At 46.2% G+C, this 19,810-nt stretch overlaps 1 long non-coding RNA gene across 1 annotated transcript in view; it reads right to left on the reverse strand.

Annotated features, from left to right (window-relative positions):
• Positions 1–11,024: 11,024 nt before the first annotated feature.
• Positions 11,025–19,810, reverse strand: part of LOC108503978 — a 14,585-nt gene continuing 5,799 nt past the window's right edge. Inside the window, exon 3 of the long non-coding RNA XR_001876952.1 lies at positions 11,025–11,343. This is a non-coding gene — a long non-coding RNA (uncharacterized LOC108503978). The remainder of the gene's footprint in view (positions 11,344–19,810) is intronic.

Genomic DNA, 19,810 nt, shown 5'->3' on the forward strand with positions numbered 1-19,810 from the left:
CTTCAGATTGGTGAGGAAGTACTTTAAAGCTGGGAATAGCAACAGTTCCGGAGCAGTCCCTGCCCCACAAACCTTCAGTCTAAATAGATCAGACATTCCAATGGTGGGAGTGAAGCTGGGGCTAAAATTAACCTAAAAGGCTTCCCTGGTATAGTTTTTAAAGCAATGGGAAGAAACACAAATGTCTAACCTCCCAGCTTACATTCCTTTTTTTTTTTTTTTTCCTACCAAATGTCCTCAGGAGAGAGAGAGGGATCTGGTTTGGGTTTGTGGATCAAGAACAAGCACTGCTCCTTGGGACACTGTTCTAGTTCAGCTCCATGTAAGAGGCACAGCCAGATTCACTGCATTTGGTCCAATCCATTTGCAAACTTTATTCACTTCCTCTCTGGGGCTGAAAAAAGAAATCCAAATATAGATAATTCTGCTCTGAGGGGGTAAGAGAGAAGAAATTTATAATTTCACTATTCACTGCCTTGCCAAGGTCTTTTAAGGCAAGTGTCTGATTGCTTCTTTTTCGTATTCAGTCAAACAACTGTTTCAAAAGAACACTATGATTTGGATAATAATTTTCCCAAGCAAATGCACATCCTTACTTCCTTTGTGAACTGAGTCAACAAACATTCCCCTTGGGAAGTACCCAAAGGATAATTTGTTCGAGTTCACCACTGTAAAATCAGAATAACTCAATGTCAGTTGGCTCTCAGAACACCTGCATTCAACTCCCTGAACACCACAGTGTTCCGGTTCCAGAACACAAGATGAGAACTTTATTAAGCCATTGTACCTTTTTGCTTTTTAATTCCTTTACTGAATAATTCCTGCAGATGGCACAGGAGGCTGGGGACAAAGTGACCAGAGCAGATAGATGTCCCAGTGTGCCAATGTACATATAGCCAGAGGAGGAGAGGAAGGAAAGGCCAAATTCCTCATTCTCCTAAAAAGTCCTCAGTTGGTTTATTCCTCTGGTTAGAGAACTAGGGCTCTTCTGGGCTGAAGGGCAAACTGGTGGTTCAGATCACTGAGAAGAAGAGCAGCATCCGTTTCTGTGGCCACGAAGCAGGGGAAACTCTCAGGGGAGCTCTGAGCTGTGATTTCATGTAATGCAGGTCCCTAGAGCCATGATCCATCCCCTGTGCTGCAGCAGTGACTACAGCTCACAACACCATGCAGGGGCTGCAGCTTCCAGGGCAGAAAGAATCTCACCATGAACCAAGAACTCACAACCTCTGAGGCCTTTCCTTGGGATGCTCTTTCAAGGAGAGTTTTTACTTCAGTTACAAGGAATGCACTCGTGCTTCCCAAGTATGCCAGTTACCTCTATGAGAAATGAAAACTTAGGGAAGTGATGCAAGACAAAACTGGTAAGAGAAGAGGATAATGTCCCTCTGAGTGAATGATCTGCTTGCAGGACACGTCCCTAGGGGTCCTGACATGTCAGGGCTGGCAGCTGTGAGTGCCACAGGCAGCAGCAAGGGAGGGATGCAGGAACAGAGAACACTGCTGTGAAGGAGCTGCAGCACAGGGTCAGCCAGGGGTGTGAGGGGCTCTCTCCAGCCCTAACACACTGAGAGGATGAGAAGAAATGGCCAGCCTTTACAGTTAATATTTCACTAGTTGCTTGGCCAAAACAGCAGGTCCACACAGCACAAAGCCAACAGCACCATAAAATGCCAACAACTGTCTGCTCATTAATGCTCCTGGCTTAGCTTTGAAACACAAGGGGAGCTGGAGCAAACATGAGAGGGCAAAATATTTACCCCCTTGAAGTGCCAGACAAGAACGAAAAAACCTCTTCAGCTGGCTACCAGTAAAAAAACCCAAACCACAACACTAATCTTGCAGTAACTCAATGCTACAACTAACCCTCAGCAGAGGCTTCCAAGGCAGGCAGGCAAAAGGTGGCTGGGTGCCCCCAGGGGCCTGGGGGAGGAGAGATCACACCAGGAATGAGCAGAGATGCTCAGCCAGATGAACTGCCAGGCCAGAGAAACACAGGCAGGGCAGAACGAACCGAGGGAGATGCACAAGGGAGCGATGGGGTAACACAGTGACTCATCAAGAGGCAGGACTCTGAACTGGGTACTTTCCCCTTGCAGAGCTTGCAGCGTCTTTAGTTACTGAACAGAGTTCAGGAGCAAGTCCAGACTGTGCAAGATGGGCTTTCCTCATGGCTTGTGTAAGCCAGTATTGACCAAATGTTTGACACACTCTCCTTAGGGATTGCAGAGATGCCTATGCGTAGGCTTTAGCTGTGATCCCTTATTCACAATCCAAGCCAGGCCAAGGACTGCTGAGCAAGCAGCCTGCAGCCCCACACTGCTCTCTGCAAATTGCAGGACACTCAGACCATGGCAAAGCAGACCTACCTGCTCAAAGGTAAGTGCACACTTACACAGCCTGTTAGGTGGCACTTTGCCAGCGTCACATGCAAAGAAGGCCCTACAGAATACCAGTTGTCACCATTTCTAACAGAACTCTGCAAGAAAAGCCTTCACACAATGGGTACAACTCATTTTCATGGCATAGCCCCATAAAAGGACAGGCCATCAAACCAAGCCCAACTTTAGGATGTTCCACAACTAGAATGTGTAGAAATCAGAGAAACCTTTCACAAGAAAGGTTGTCAAGCATTGGAACAGGCTGCCTAGGGAAGTGGTGGAGTCATTACCCCTGGGAGTGCTCAAAAACACGTGGATGTGGTACTTGAAGACATAGTTCTGTGGTGAACAAGGTGGTGCTGGGTTCACATTGGACTTGATGATCTTACAGGCCTTGTCCAACACTAACAATTCCATCATTCTAACATCATATGCCCTCGCAGCTGAGTTCCCCAGCACATACTCTCTGGTTTACTCCTAATTCCATCCGAAGGCATGGCAGGAGCCCGGAAATGTAAATTCCTACGCATCTCCTGGGTGCCTAATTTCAGGCACCTGAACAAGACACCGTTTTGGGAGAGATGCTCACTCAGCATTTAAAAGAAAAAAAAAAGCAGAGCCCTCAGAAAAACTAAAATGGGCAGCAATATTTTTAGTCACTACAGAAACTGCTGGTGTTGTGGCATCACCACAGTACCACTCTGCCACCAAACACATTTCCACAATTTATTGGTGATTCCACCCCCCACCCTTTAAAATGCATTTGCTCAACAGCCCCTCCTGGAAGCAGTTTTCCCTTCAGTGATCCATTACTGCCATGAATACAAGGATTTTGTCACACAGGGCCCACTCTGAAGAGTTCAAGGAGAACTGATTTTTGGCTCAAAGCCCTTGGATATTAACTCCTTTATTTCTACAGAGCAGCCTTGTTTCCAGGAACAAGCCCCCAGACCAAGTGGAGTTTTGGGATACTCTAATATTAGAGCAGTAAAGCACCAAAACTGAAATGTCTGAGCTTCTTGCAAATGAATTTAGAGGCACCACAGGCTGAAACACTTGGGACAGAATTCTCAGATGTCAAAAACCTTCTGCAGAAGCAGATTTAGGGAAGGGCAAGGAAATGCAACTTTTGGTTCTAAAGCCACAGTGCCTCTGTTACCAGCCAGCCCTCCTCTCTTGCTCCCAAGGTCACCTTCAGCTACATCTGATCCCAGCAAACCTCCAGGTCCATGAGTCATTTCCCACCACACCCAGCAGTGAGGGTTTTATTTGAGAGGCTCCAACACACACCTACCTTGCCACAGGTTGTTTGCAGGCTTCACAATCCCCCTTTTCCATTGATTACAAACTCCTGTGATACTATCCACACACAGCACTGAATCAGGATTACAAGTTAGTCAGAAAGGAGTTGTGGGCACAACATGGGCAGTGAAAGGCAGCTCCTACTGACAGACCCCAACCTGGGCAGCCACCAACAAGCCCAGGTTAGCCTCCCCCTGCTACAGCAGAACTTCACTAGTAGAGCCACACACTCCCTCTATTCCACCGTCTTGCTCATCAAATAAGCACAGCAACACAGAGTTCTTCAGTTAATTGAAGCCACTGATTTGGGGTCTGTTGTGCTCAGACAGTGTAGTGCCTCCATAATTAAAACCCTTTCTCAAAAGCCTTATTCTTGGGGCCAGGGCCCAACTTTCAATCTACACAAACCCACTGAATCCTAAGGCTGGCAAGTGGCCATTCCCTTGTCCATGTCCTCGTGTCCATACAGGCTTTGCTCAAGAGCCTGGCTGTGTAAGAGCAAGCAGATCATATAACAGAAGTTTCATTAATAGGGCTTTTAACCCTTCCTTGAGATTATTAACAATGTTAAGTCCAGGTCTAATGCCAAGGCTTGTAACAAGAGATGAGACAGCTCCAAGGGTGCAAATCCTGACATTTCTCATTTATCATTCTTTGTGCACTCAGCTGGTTTCCAATCCGCATGGCAATGCTGATGTCCCACCAGTGAACCTGGAGAGCTGACAGATGGACTAATTAGGGATCACACTACTTATGGCAAGACTGATAACAAGGTCAAAGCAAGGTCATTGTGAAAAATCAATTTGACTTTGGGAAGAACAATGGGTATTTCCAAGGCTGGGGACAACTGTGCTTTCTAAATCAACCTGTCAGCAAAACTGCCCAAAAAACTTCCAAGAAACCCGTTTCCAAATTCAGAGACCCAAGGACAGACTGTGAGGATAAGGAAAAAGAAAAGGCAGGATGCACTCCTGACAAGAGCTGTATCACGAGTGGGCTGTTCTGTATGCAATGGAAACACATATCTACTGAAAGATTAAAATTGTATTAACTTAAAAATTTACTACAGTTGCACATGATAGGAAGATAAATCCACAGTTATGTGAATTTAGTAAAGATTTTTTCCTGTGTTTCATAATCAATGCAAGCTTGCCTTCATAGCAGGGTGACTTGAAAAAGTAGAAGGAAATAACAGCGAGAAGGTATACCCTGAAAGACACCACAGAACATGACGCCAGTATGAACAGAGCAGTGATCATCAGTACTGAAAAAGAACACTCATCTTGCTTCTTCCTTATAAAATTTGCACCACAGGTAAAGCAAAGTTCCGCTTCTACAGAGGGTTCCACTTGACTGTATTAATCTACTCAAAAGACAACCAACTAGACCAAAAACCTGCTCAGTGTTATAAAGACAACCAAGAAAAGCTTGGTTTAGCTCCTTGGCCCTTGGCCAAGCACATACCTCGAGAGCAGAGCATTTCAAAGCCCCAGCAGCTTCAGCAAAGACCACAGACTTGGCTGACACACACTGAGGCCCACAGAAGCCTAACAAAACAGAAAACATCTCTAAGTTGTTGCGATAAAAGAACTCAGAAGTAGCAACAGGAAAAAAACATAAACTAATATTATCATGGGATAATAAAACACCTACTTGTGATCTAGTTTGCTCATATTTAGTAACTGAGTTGGGAGCAGTGTTTTACCCCCCATAGCTGGGGTGCATTCATACATGCTCCTTCCCACATGGATTTTCTGTTACCTAAACAAGCACAGGGTTCTCAATCCGGGCACTTATCATATTCTTTCTCTTCAACCTGGCTGCGCATTTCAATGAAATATCTACAGGTCCAATCATTTCTGTGGGATTCACCCACTAACAGGTTTGGATGCTATGGGGAAGGGTGGAGAAGCAAACCCACAGACCTCACTTCTAGAAGCAAACAGCAATCTGAGAGCACAGGCTAAGGATGTGGAGCCACTATACTCCTATTTAATAGGTTTCTAGGGTGACTATCCATCACCAAGTCACCTGGGTGTTATTACAGAATCAGCTAATTAAAACCACACCCTGAGATCTAAATGAGCATAGGGAGTGCTGATGAGTAATGACAAGTTGCACAAGGCCTGTCAGCCTCCTAGAGCTGGGAACCTGCTTGCTGTAGAGAAAAATAGGTGTTGTAATAATCTCCTACAAGCACTACAGTGGTGGAGGAGCACAGACAGGAGCAGAGAAGGGCTTGCTTGCCTACAGAGTAATTCTGAAAGCTCCTTCATTTATAGCAAAGGAAAGGTTAAAGGACTCTTTTCCCTCTTCAGGACGTTGATAAAAGGCAGATGCTGCAAAAGAGGGTTTGATTCTCTGACTCACACAATGGAGATGGGCAATCTTTATTGGATGGGTGAGGGAGGATGGCTCAGCAGTGAGCCGGGGAGAGAGTGCTCACTCCTCCTTTCCCCAGTGACCAGCACTAGGCACTATTCCCAGGAGAAACCAGCCTGCTCCTTCAGGAAGGCCTCTGAGCGGATTCACCAAGCTGAGGCAGTGCAGTGCCCAGGAGAAAGGCTCATGATAAGGCTTGCCCTGAATTTATGGGCTGTATTTCAAAACCTGTGTGAGCCTGAGCACAAGGCACACAGGGTGATCCTTGGAGAGCTGGGGAGCAGGCATGGGACACGTGCTGGGGAAGGGTTCCCTGGGAGGAGGTGTAAGATGTGCTGCATCCACCTGGGCCTCACTGCACACATCGAGTGTGCAATTACACAGCTCCTGCCACCTGCATGCCCTCAGTGGTGCTTCCAGAGTGTGCCCTTATCCTGGGAGGTGTCTGATACACACTGAGCTCTTCAGCTGGGAGATGCCCATTCCTGGGTGACCAAAAGAGCAGACCCCACTCTAGATTTACATCTCAGAGAGTTGTCACTGCTGGACTTATCCTTTCATTTCTCAAACAGAAATTACAGCAATATGAAGTCTAGAGTTGATATTGTGACTTTGGCATCACATGGAAGTTGTCTTGAGTATGAAACAGAGAAAGAGGGGAATTAATCACAAGTACTGTTGGGTTGCACTTGCAGAGCAAGTCCAGCACCTTCTGGGTAGCCACAGATAGTCAATCACAGCCAAACCAAACCGTGCTTGGTGGGCATATAGTGATCCACCATGCAGGACCTCCCCAGCAGGCCAGACAGGTCCTGCCTGTACTGGTCCTATTACATGTGCACTGTAAAGCTGAACAGCAAGTTTTCTAGAGCCAGGACCTCTGGATTCTGGCAGGCCTGGCAGAGCCCCCTGGCTGTTAGCAAGGCTGTTTGGTGACTTTATTCTGGGCTCCTTGGTCTGAAGTCCAAGACATCCCAAATGTCTTGCTGGGTTTTGCAGCTACCAAGTTGCACAACTGGCCAGAATTCTCCTCACCTTCAGTCTGGATGTCTGGAAATCTCCAACAAGTGACTTTGTTTGATACTTCTTGGGGTTTTTTTCCCTTGCCCAAAGAAAATTTCTGTCTGGAAAAACTTTTAAATTATAAAATACTCCCCAGACCCTTGGGTGTGTGTCCTTTTGGATGCCATTACAGCTGCCACATCAGAAATATATTCTGTGAGACATTTATAGCTGTGAAACACAGCTGGAGCAGTGGTAGGAGAGGAGCACAGGACAGACACTGTGCCTGTGCATGAAGATTAATACCTTTGGGCAGGAAGTTACAGTCTGTCTACAAAGGCCCCTGAAGAGCTTTATTATTTATGGATAGTATCATTATTTAGAGTCCAAAGGTTTGCCCTTTTTCTCAGCTTGTTTCAACAGACATCAAAGGAGGACTCATCAGTGTCTTCCTCTTCACTGCCAGAAGGTAGTAGAAAGAATTGTAATTGAGACTCTTTACAGTCAAAATGTTTATAAAAACCCTTCCCTAATTATTTAATAATGAGGCATTTGATGATGCACTGGAAGCAACATTCATTTTCATCCAAGAAAACAGAAGTAGCATCAGATGTCTGCTTGAGGAAAAAATGCCATGGAAGAGTACACTCTGTAGACACTAATCCATGTAATCCCTTGGAAGGATGATGCCTTGTTTTCCAAAACTAGTTTCAAGACAGACTATGATATATATATATATATATATATATACACATGTATCTCACTAGAAATGGGTGAACAAGCCTCAGTTTGTGCCATCCTGATAACTCAAAGACAGCAGGAAGGACTACTGAGGGCAAATGGGACTGTGTGTTTATCTGGGTTGTAGCTTCTGCCTAGAAGTTAAACCAGAGGATAAATGTGGAGATAACATCCAGTGTCAGTCAGATGACACAGCAAGGCATTAACCTTCTCACCAGTGCAGGCTGTTTGACTTGTATGAAGAAACCTGGAGTGCACAAATAACATATCATGTAATAGCAGAAATCAGCAAGCAGCAGATCGATTGTCTCCCATCAGGAAAATTTCTCCTCTCATCCCAAGAAGAGCAATACTGGGGACTCCATGGTACCTAAACGGTGGCTTGACTTTACTCCAGCTATTGTAGAACCAACAGTTTATCTCCTGCATATGCATGAAGTGAGTTAGGCATAGGTTGATTTGGGAAAAGGTTAGGCTAGCAATGGAATAAAATACTGCCAGCAATTCTCTGCTCCAGGACTATTTTCAGATCGCTTTGGGCACAAAGGTTGCCCAAGAGTTCATCATTTTGAGGCAGGCAAGAGCCTTGGGGCTCCATTAATGTAAAACACAGGGTTTCTAAGCCACGGGTATTTACAGAGACTCGCCCAGTCCTGTATATTAATGCCACTTGGATACAATCTCCTACAAGTGTTCCAAATGGATGTTTTGTGACTGTGAAGTTATCTTAAATTTCATGGGAAATTTAAAACATCCTTATCTAGCATCTGTTAAACAATGGGTTTGGGAAGGGAGGTAGATTTTGGAAAAAACCTCATGTGCATGTAAGAAGGTGGAATAATTCACATACACACACACACACACTCTGGTGTGAGAGCACAGGTAGTTTCAGCAGCAGGAATAATGCTGATGCAGCCATGGTGAGGGGCATGGTGTGTCAGGTAACCAGGGACACATTTCCACAGCTCAAGTTTTCCTTGGAGCATGAGCAGGGCAAACCCAAACCTGCCTGCAAAATCCCCAGAAGAAACCATCTTAATATTTATAGCCCTTACATAACCCTAAGCCCCACTTGTACAATCATTTATACACATAATTAACTCCATAAACAACTGCCAAGTGGAATAGCTACCCACAAACAGGAAGGAAAGCCTGTGACAGCATCCCTGCAGGATTGGGGCACCAGCCTGTGGGAGCCAGAGGCCTCTCCTGGATGGCAGGAAGGCCCTTGGCACGCTGTGGGTGCAATGCAAAGCTCTGCAGCAGTCAAACCTGAATAGAAACATGGGTTAAAACTATTTCATTATTCAAATATCTGAAAGCTGTGGAGTCAAACATGTCATTTTTACAGGAGAAAATGTGAAAACCCCATACTGCCTGTTTCCTGGACTGGAAGCTGGGCACTTCAAACAAGTCTCTGTAGCACACATTGCCTTTGAGACATTTTTTTCTCATTTTCATAAAATCATAGAATCATGGAATGACCTGGACTGGAAAGGACCTTAGAGATCATCTACTTCCAACCCCCTGCCCTGAGCTCCGAGGAGGAACAACCAGCATCACTTGCAGTTATTTTTTTCCACAGACAACAATCAACAGCTCTAAACCCAACTCCCAGTGCAGCCTGGGTCAAGTTTCAAAAAGCCTTCATGTTCTCTGTGTGTGTGTGTGTGCACACTTTAATTTACTGTGGCTACAGAACTGCATTTGTAGGACTACATTTAAATTTTTTCTTTTCTAATCTCCCAGGCAGTTCTCTGTGACAGTGAGTGTATCACAGCACAATATCTCTTGCAGTGATTGCACAAGTTAGGCTCCAGCCTCTTGCCTTAGCAAGCTGGGTGACCCAGGGATCTTCTGCACAACACTCCTCATGTTTTATTGCCGCCCGCAAAGATCTGGTTTGAGTCTCTTCCAGTGTCAGAGGTCTTTATTGCTAAATAGCCCTGGCTGTTGAGTAATACATGAGTTTAATGTGCTCATCCTGCAATGCCTGCTTAGAAGGTCGTGGAAATTCAACTTAAAACTGCAATCAGCTCTTTTTTCCCCCCTCTTCTTCATTCTGTCTCTGAGTTTTCTCTTTGCTGTTTCCTATGCTGTAGCAGCCTCTAATGAAGCAGGCTGTCACCTCAATGCTCAGGCACATGAAAGAGATGATCTGGAGGAGGGAGGGGCACTGGCAAGTCTCATAAAAGCAGCATCCAGCTTGTGCTGCTTTGACAAGATGTGAAATAGTTCCATTCATCCCGACCACCTTATTAATAATCAAAATCCAGGCACAGAAGAAAGCATTGCTGGTAACACTTCATCTGCCTGTTTGGCAAGAGGCATGTGGGGAGAACACGGAAGAATCTTCTGAAGAAGAGCACCAATGCCCATGCAGGACTATTTCATATCTGGAAGAGGTCAAGGAAAGTTTCTGGGAGCCAGGCTTTGGAGAGGAAGCAGAAATCATGCTTTTGAACATTCTGTATCAAAGCTCTCTCGAACATGCCACTGTTGCCTCTGGTACTTTTTGCTAGGAAACAAAAAACTTCCGTGACAGCTCCCAGCAGTTACAAAAGTGGAGCTACCTTATTACTGGGGAAAAAGTTCTAAGTATGTAAATGTGTCTCTAAATTTTTAAGCAAGTCTGGTGCATCTCACAGAGCTTTTCAGCAGGCACTCTACGCTTCCAGCAGGAGCCCCAGCAGTTTACTGGGAGCAAATCAAGGGTTGTATTCTGAAAGAACATTTGCAGGTTGATCCCCTCAGATATTTCATTTTTCTGCCTGATGTTCCCAGTGCTGGGATCTGCGGTATGAGCGAGAGTACCCTCTTTACTTGAAGCACAAGATTCATTTTCAGCTCTCACAACTGAAAAGAAATGCTGAAAACCATAAACTCAAAAAAGATGTGGACATCTAAACAGCCACCAAAAGGTTTGAGTGGTTTGGGGCAGTGAAACTGAACTTGTGGTTGTCCCTCTGCCTGTTGCACATGAGAAATCTGATTCTAAGAGTTATGCTCCCATGGTCAGTGAAGAGAAGCACACTAAGTACTTACCTATGCAGTTAATTCTCCAAATTTGATCATCAAATACTGCAATAAGCTGCTCTCAAACAAGTTCCAGATTCAGTACTATTTGCAGAAATAGTAAAAACCAGCATTTGGCAGCCACTGAGAAACCTGTTATTTTCTAATGGGCTGTTCATGATGACCCCAAATAGACAAAATTAACCTAATAAGGTGTTCATTATGTATAATTTACCAGCTTGTGCAAGTGTCAGTTCCAGAACACAGGACCACGCCTGACCTTTTAATAGACACGTTTTTCTAACAACTACTTTCCAGCAGGCTGTGTTGTAAAGCAGCTCAGCTTTTATCCTGGTGACTGATCAAAGTATCCCTCCTCCCCTCTGGCACTGAGCATCCCGCTCCATTAATGCTCCACACTCTTATCACACCTCTTCAGTCCTGTTCCTGTGATGAAGGGCAGGAGCTGCACTATGTCTTCTGGGCACTCTCAGAACATCTCTATTGCAGGTACAGGCCACTAGAAAAGGAAAATAAAAGGCATCAAGCACAGAAGCAGAGGGGCGATGACAGGAGGTGGTGTGTCTGGCAGGTCAGCGTGTGTTGGGATGGGATGTTATCCAGGTGAGCCTGCTCTACGTCAGAGTCCGTGGATCGATGTGAAACATCCCCAGGTCAGGGCCCTGACTCTCACACTGATGCAAACAGCCACAGCTGCTAAAATGTCACAGCCTGTCCTGCCCCTGCACCCCATGTGACCATCCCCAGCAGGCACAGCAGCAGTCTCTGTGCTAGAGCAGCCCCAAACCCGTGGCACCCACCTCTGCTGGCAGCACACACACACAAGCCAGCCTGCAGATCAGGAGCCAGGAACACCGGGATGTGTTCCCTGCTGCAAGGCTGGTCACCCTTGCTGGCTGCTCTGTCAGCAGCTGGGACACCCCCACTCTGATCTGCCGGGGCTTCTGTGGTGCAGTGAGTTCAAGATTCACCCCTTCACCTCCAACCCGTTAAAGCCAATCTCAGGAGCAAAAGGGGTTTGCAAAGGGACAGTGGCAAACCAGCTGCCTATGAAAGGAATCATCATACTGCATTGAACACTGGCTCCTGAGGCAGAGCACCAAAGCATGAAGATATAACCAAAGTCTGCAACTACTCAGCAGCCCTGAAAATCTCAGGGCCTGTTCTCAGCTCCAGTGAGTGCTTTGGGAAGTTCCTCTTCTATGGCTTTGATGTGGGGCTCAAAGCACCTTCCCCACGGTGAGGAAGAGGCAGCTGTCTGCTCCAATGTGGTGAGACCCCACCTGCAGTGCTGCTTCCAGCTCTGGGATCCTCAGCACAGGAAGAACATCATCTCATTGGAGCGAGTCCAGAGGAGGCCACCAAGTTGATCAGAGGGATGGAGCACCTCTCCCATAAGGAAAGGCTGAGAGAATTGGGGTTGTTCAGCCTGGAGAAGTTCTGCAGTGACCTAATTGCAGCCTCCCAGTACCTGAAGGAGCCTACAGGAAGGATGGAGAAACACTATTTACAAGGGCCTGGAATGACACAACGAAGGGGAATGGCTTCACACTGAAAGAGATTAGGTTTAGATTGGATATTAAGAAAAAATTCTTCCCTGTGAGAGTGGTGGGGCCCTGGTACAGGTTGCCCAGAGAAGCTGTGGCTGCCCCATCCCTGGAGGTGTTCAAGGTTGGATGGGGCTTGGAGCAACCTGGGCTAGTGGAAGGTGTCCCTGCCCATGGCAGGAGGGTGGAACAAGATGAGCTTTAAGGTCCCTTCCAACCCAAAGCATTCTGTGATTCTGTCTCAAAACCAAGGGAAAACCACAGTCCCCATCTGAAGTGATGCCATGTGGTGCTCCCACTACCTGTCTGGAACCCCATGGGCTCCTGCACCCCTTTCCAGGGTGTTCCCTGTCCCTGTGTGCCTGTCTTTACCTCTGTTGGTCTGTGAGGTGAGGAGGACTCAGTCAGCTAACTCCTAAGTCCTCCTAACCAACACAGGTAGCCAAATCTATCTACATTAAAGACCAGCCTACATAGGCTGGGGGATTTTTAATATGGAAGGTCCTTTCCTTTGGGGTACAGTTTCCTCTCACTTGAATCAATGATCATTTGTTACATTAATTCAGAGACAGAAATCAGCTACACAGCATTCATGCTCTTTAATTGTCCAGCCTGAAAAATCAATGCTTTTATTGAATTAGCCAGTTGCCACAGCAAGTTTCCTCTGATTTCTATGGCTCCCATGAATCAATAGGAGTCTGTTATTGCCTCTAAGCAGAGCAAAGTCAGACCCCAAGTCACACTGCTGGATGAAAACACAAATCTTCCTGCAGAATTCTGTGCATCAGGTGGGTATGGGACCACCTGGCAATTTGCCAAAAAAGTGTCTCCAAAGTCTTCCTGCCTTGCCTCACCAACTGCTCTCAGCTCATAACTCCAGCCCTGCTTAACAATTCTCATCTCCCACGCTCAGTATCTTCTGTTTTCCTGCTTCCTTATCAGGTTTTCCTCTGCCATAGGCAAGACCTTCAGCTGCTGTCTCCAGACTGTCTTAGGTGCAGGTGTCTGTGCCAGAAACACCTTTCCCTGCACAGGCCTGCATCTGAGAATCCTAAATGCCTCTCCAGGACTCCCTTCCTTGTGCTGGTGGCAATAAGTCATCTTTAACTGCTGGTCCAAATATTTAGGTGTTTGGGTTTTTGTGGTGTTTTTTTCTTTTTTCCCCCACAAAGGTAATTTTGTTGTTGTTCTTTTCCAGCCTTCCCATAAAAGTAGCCATTTTTTATCAGCACAGCTGGCTGGGAAGCGTGACTCATACATAAATTACCACTTTTACTGCACTCCTGCCCTTTGTCAGCCCTTCTGCTGTCAGCTAGGTGGGACAGCACCATTATTCTTCAGTGTTTAGCAAACACTCTCCACATAATGGGCGGTGCTGTAAATAAATGAAAATAAGACCTGAAATGAAAGGCAAGCTGACTGACAGGGCTTTTGTGAAGCCACCTGAGCTTTGCAGGGGTTTAATCAGCTGTGCTGCACTGTTACATGGCACTTACAATGGCTCTGCCTCACTTCCACAGTGTCAGACAGGATCCCAAGGGGATGGCCATGGAAATCAGGTCTTTAGCTCTTTTACCCATGGCACACTTGGGTTGATTAAGAACGATCTGTGCCTTACAGGCTGAGAAGCACCGTGTGACTTGTGCCTGGCATGAAATGATGGATAGCCCAGCACTCATTGCCTAATCAGAATTTCTTCCAGGAAAATCGGGGGAAGTGGTAGAAATTAATGCTTAGCAATGGCAGGACTGCAGGAAATGTCAGAACTGATGGGGGGAACTTCCAAAGAGAAATTGGCCCTTCGTTAGTGAAGGCAGAAGCTCATAAAAATCCTGTGCAAACGCATTTTGGTCATGTTGTAGAGAAGAGAACACAGGGGAAAGGCAAGGATTGCAAAGATGACAGTGCTAATGTGAGCATGAGTGAAAATCAGGGAGAAACCATAAAGCAAGCTCAGGAGGGCTGCAGGATTTCAGCTGCCAGGTGGAAATAAAAGAAATTAGTGCATTGCATGACACAGCTCAAACTGGGGCATCAAAGTGGTATGAATAGTATTCCATGATATTCTTTGTAGGAGGAATAGCAGTGTTTTCACAGTGCCAACAACAAGAGGCTTCTGAATGCACAGTGCTGGAAGTGGATATTATTTGTGTAGTACTGCCTACCCTAAACACCCAAAACTTTCAATTTAGGCTTGGGAACTGTGAAAGCAGCTTGAAAATTGACAGGTGTATTAAAACACTCCATATATTCTCAATGTTTGCCTTCTAGTTTTCAACCTTCATGCAACTTTCAGTCACAGCTTTCAGTTTTCTGAAGTAAATGAATTAGAGCTTCATTCTCTGAATGAAAAAGCAAACAAACAAACAATGAAACCAAACCTCAAACCACCAAAGTCTCATCGTCCTCAGAAAAAAACACCCAAAGCACTAATTATTCCAAGATCTGCAGTGAAATTATGTGATCAGCTACAAAGCAGGTAGCAACGAGGCTTTAGGCAGAGGAGAACACAAATACTGATGGCAGGGAAAAGGTGAAATCAGAAGGTGGGAAAGGACTGCAAGGAATCAATCTAGTCCTGCTCACACCACCCACACCCAGCAGGACCAGGCACAGCCTCTGACCTGGCCCTGTGTTAAGCCAAGCCTGGCCCAGCCAGCAATGTCATATGCTTTGGTTAATAATGTGGAAACTTCTTTGGGGCTTAATCTACTCCCTGCTATAGCTCTGCCTTATTTCTGCTGTGCTAAGGTAGGATTTGCTCCAGTTGTCACACTGGAGGTCTGCAACAGAGCTGGAGAGCAGACTTCAAACACCAGACTTGCCACAGCCTTGGCAGTTATCCCTGCTTCTTGGGAAGACAAGGAACTCCATGAAATTCAGCATTCAGGGTCTTCCCAAGAGGATCTCTTTAGCCTAAAATGTCTCTGAAGAAAAGAGCCACCCTTTTTCCAGGTGGGATGATGCTGATGACTCAGTAAAATTCCAATCAGTGGGCCAGTAAAGGACTTTGGCAAAGAAACATCAGAACTGAATAAAAATACAGGATGTGAAGAATTAACATCCTTTCCCCAAACTATAACATTAGGCCTGAGTCTCCAACATTAATCCAGGAGTCAAAAACACTTCACAAGGTTCAGTAACATGTATTCTTCACTCCGAGTCTCAGTGTGCTCCTTGCCATGGCCAATGGCATCAGTGGGATTTGATGCTGCCTAACACACTGGGATTTTGGTCCCTTGCAGTGGTCAATCTATGCAGGAAGAACTCCCCATGTTCTATTTGAAGGATTTTTATCTGACCCATTGGATTAAGCTGCCTCTTGCTTGGAGAAATCATTCTTCTCCCCATGTGTGTCTTCTCTCCTGATGTGTGCTTGTGACATGGGTTAAATGGACACAAACAGACCCAAGAGAGACTTTTTCCAGGCGTGACAAGGTGTGTATTTATGTGAAAAACAGTGTAAATAAAAACAAAACAAAACAAAACAAAAGAGTCCCACTTTCCAGCTCTTTAGAAATAGCTAAATATTGCATATTGTCAGCAAAATTTTATGTTTTGGGAATTCTGTCCCCAGCATGTTTTGCTCCTTTTCAACTGGTCAATAAAACACAGCAAAATAAACTGAAGTGTTACCCTGTCCTTATTTGTCACCCAAGTCTTAATAGAGAATGGGATGAGGTCATAATTATGTGATTGATAATATTACAGGGCTGGAGAAAACATTAGAGAAAGCATTAGTCAGGTAAATTGAAGAACCCTCCTGAAAGTGTGTAGCTGTGTTTTGCAGGAAGTCCCAATAAATTCCCTCTGGCCCTGCTGCCTTGGCCTGAGTCCCAGGCTCAGTTCTTCCTACTGAACTCCTACAGGGCCAAAATTGTCCCCCCCCACGTGTCTGTTAATTTAGCCCAGAAAAACAGCTCCACACAATTAAAGCAGGACTGAGAGCTCCAGGGATTCCAGAACAAGAGCCACGGAGCACAGATGGGCACAGGGACACAGTTTCCAGGCCTGAAACGTATGGAGACAGCCAGAAGCTAATGTGGGGAAAGGTACACCACGCAAAGCCAATGCTGATCCTGCCCCAAAAGGGTCAGGAATCAACAAGCAAGTCAAGACCCAGCTTGAATACTGGCAGGAGCCATGAGCAGCACCACTGCAGCTCCAGGTAATTAGTACCTGCCTCAGCTCTACCTGGTGAGGGGTGGTGTTTGTCATCCCCATCCTGAAGGCTCCCTGCCTCTTCCAGGTGGATGTGCCACAGGAACACAGGCAGTCTGTGCCCAGGATTGATGGAACTCAGTCCTGCCCAGGGCTTTTCACCAATAGATTTCAACTGCACTGCAAATACAGACATGCTGTTGCCCCCATTTCATGCAGGGAAGTGCCAATACCCCTCCCTGAATTCCCACAGGGTTACTGTAACCTTGCATTTCCCAAATCTGGACTGCGTTTACCTGGGGACCCTGGTTAATGGCATAGTAGCTACCTGATTAAATCCTAATTTTCTGAAAAGTACTACCTGGAAAATGACAGTGTTTATTCTAGAATCTGGAAATGTTCATTTTATGGCCTTCTGAACAATTTCAAATACTTGGTTTTTAATGAAAAGCTGAGAAACTTGGCTTTGACTGAGGTGAAAAATTAAAGGTTTGTTTTAATAATGTTTTCTGTGTAAAAAAAAAACCCAACAAAAAAACAACGCTTCCTTTTCTAGTCATTCCTACCCACAAAGCTTCTGCGAGATGATTCTGAAAAGCCAGAATTTGCTCTGTTGCAACTGGAGACTCTGAGCAAGGAAGGTCAGAAGAGAAAGAAAGAGCCACAACTGATTAGGAATGCAGGGCATACAGGATAACAGCATTTCAGAAAGCACAAGAAACTCCTGGGGAATCCAAAGCCATCGAGTTTTGAACACAGAAAAGAGACAACATTTATTTTCTTTTTTTTTTCCTCCACAAATTTTCATTAAAATGTTATCCATGTTTCTAAGGCCAAAATAGAGTGATCTAGTCCAGTTACTTAGGAGTAAAAAAAGGAAAAGAATAAGAGATTTATGAAAAAATGTTTCTCTCTTTCCTTCTGTTATTAAAATTAGCCTGTGTAAAATCAGCAAAATCTGAAAATGGTTGATTTGCTGCAACTAAACTCATCTTCCATGAGGATAAACTCATCTGCCAGGCAGAGGCTGCTCCAAGCCTCACTGGCTGTGGCCCTGGCTGCTGTGTGATCTGGCCACATCTGCTCACACAGCCCTGTCTCCCTTTCCATCCTCCTGTTTAGCCATGATTTCTATTCTGCTCACAGGGGCTTGCAGCAAGCCCTGTTTTTATCCTGTATCCCGGCTCCTGGGGGGCCGGATCACAGAGACCTCCAGTGTAACACACAACCACCCACCTATGGCTGTCCTTCCAGGAGAGCCTCCCTGTGCCCCCTTTGGCAAGCTGCTGTTTTCTCAGGCATGCTGGAAAATGGCAGCTCTGCCTGCACTGGCTGTCAGGTCTCCTGTGAGCCTGTTAGCAATGGGACAGGTTTCCTGGGTCCCCCAGAGAGCTGGAAATGAATACAGGCTCACAGCATCCCCTTCCCTGTTAGCCAGCTCCTGGATGTTAGAAGGGTGAGTTTCATGGTGGGATGGGGTTTGTGCCTAAAGCCTTCAGAGCCAATGTGGGCTAGTCTTCCACTCAGGGAAGTCACTGTTTCCTCCCTGTCTCTTCCCTAGAAAAGTGTTTCAGGAAGTGTGACCCAAAGATGACTGGGGCTGGATTGCTGTACAAAATGCCTGCATTCCTTAATCTGTTGCAAGTTCTCTTGCCAGGCTTCACCGATTTCCAGATGCTTCTCAGCCACCAGAGCTGTCACTCTGTTTGCATTGTGTTCTAATAAAAACTCCTCAATGATGATTTTTGCTCTGATTTTTGCTGTAGATCCCCCAACAGATGATGCCTGGTGGACAGCAAAACTGTGTCACCTATCGCTCCAGGCCCTCACTGGGACACAGGAGAACACCCCGCCCATGGAGCATTTCATGAGCTCCCAGATCCTGTCGGAGCAAATTCCACCTATCTGGGGAACCACAATGAATTAACATGCAAATTGAATCCTGAGCCAAGATTCATGTCACTGTCATCTTTATGTATTAGACTGTAGATCATGAAAGGAATTATGCTCCAGCTGGCTAATTAAGTAAACATGAAGCAAACGAGGGTGGCAGACAGGGGTCTGAGAGCCGGAGTTGAGGCAGAAAATCCTCGTGTGGCGATGGGCAAGTTTGTGAGGGGCAGCTTTGAAATGCACTGATGACAGTGGGAGACCATTAATGGGACCTTGAGGTGGACTCCTGTCCATGTCCATGCACAATTTCCACTTCCTCTGCCACAGAGAGCAGCAAACAAAGGGACTGTGGGATGAGACAGGGCTTGAGAACAAAGCTTCTCTCTGCCCTCTGTGTACAGGCTGGGGTCTTCTCAAAGGTTTTTGCCAGCACTTGACTCAGCCCAAACCTCAGTGCTCCCAGGCAGCTACAGCTGGCTTTGCAGCACCCTTCAGCCTCATCCAGGGAAACTGCAGCCAACCGATGGGGAACCCCGCCAGATTCCCAGCGTAAAAACAGAAGTGCCCTTTCTTGCATAGGCATCTTTGATGGTTCCACCCCGACGCCAGAAGAAAACCATCCCCATTTTAGCTGTCATAGCGCGCTCTAGTGGGAGCCGGTTCCCTGCACAGCTCGGCCGCATCCTGGATGGACTGCTCTCCCAGCAGCATCCCGGCAGCACTGCTCTCCCGGATGCATCCCAGCAGGACTGCTATCCCTGCTGCAGCCCTCTCACCCAGGAACACAAATGAGTGTCCAAAGAGCTGGGGGCAAAGGGAGACAGCTATAAAACCAGCTCCTCTGGGAAAGAATCAGCGATTTGAATTGCCCAGAGAAGCTGTGGCTGCCCCATCCCCAGAAGTGTTCAAGGCCAGGTTGGATGGAGCTTGGAGTAACCTGGTTTAGTGGAAGGTGCCCCTGCCCAGGGCAGGGGGTGGAATGAGATGAGCTTTCAGGTCCCTTCCAACCCAAAATATTCCATGATTCTATGGTGCTATGAGAAGGTAAAGAAGCCTGTTATTTGCAGATAATGCTGTTTCTTTGCAACTACATAAGAAAAACCCCAAACAAAATATTTCCCCGTCTTTTCTTTTTCCTGGGAATCCTTCCTTTCACACAAATAGCTCGAGAAGGCACAGGAAGAACCTCAGCGTGGGTGAGATTACTTTTTTTACTGCAAACCCCATATTTACAATCACAGAGCTGTTCAGTCACACCCTTCAAGCATCATCTTCCCCCACGCTGCCTGTCGGTAACATTCCAGCACCACCACGTCCCTCCTGCTCAGCTGAGGCAGCTCTGAGGCCACACGGCCTTTCTGTAAA

Source organism: Lepidothrix coronata, unplaced genomic scaffold (genome assembly GCF_001604755.1).
Source record: "Lepidothrix coronata isolate B3197 unplaced genomic scaffold, Lepidothrix_coronata-1.0 Scaffold149, whole genome shotgun sequence".
NCBI classification, from domain to species: Eukaryota; Metazoa; Chordata; class Aves; order Passeriformes; family Pipridae; genus Lepidothrix; species Lepidothrix coronata.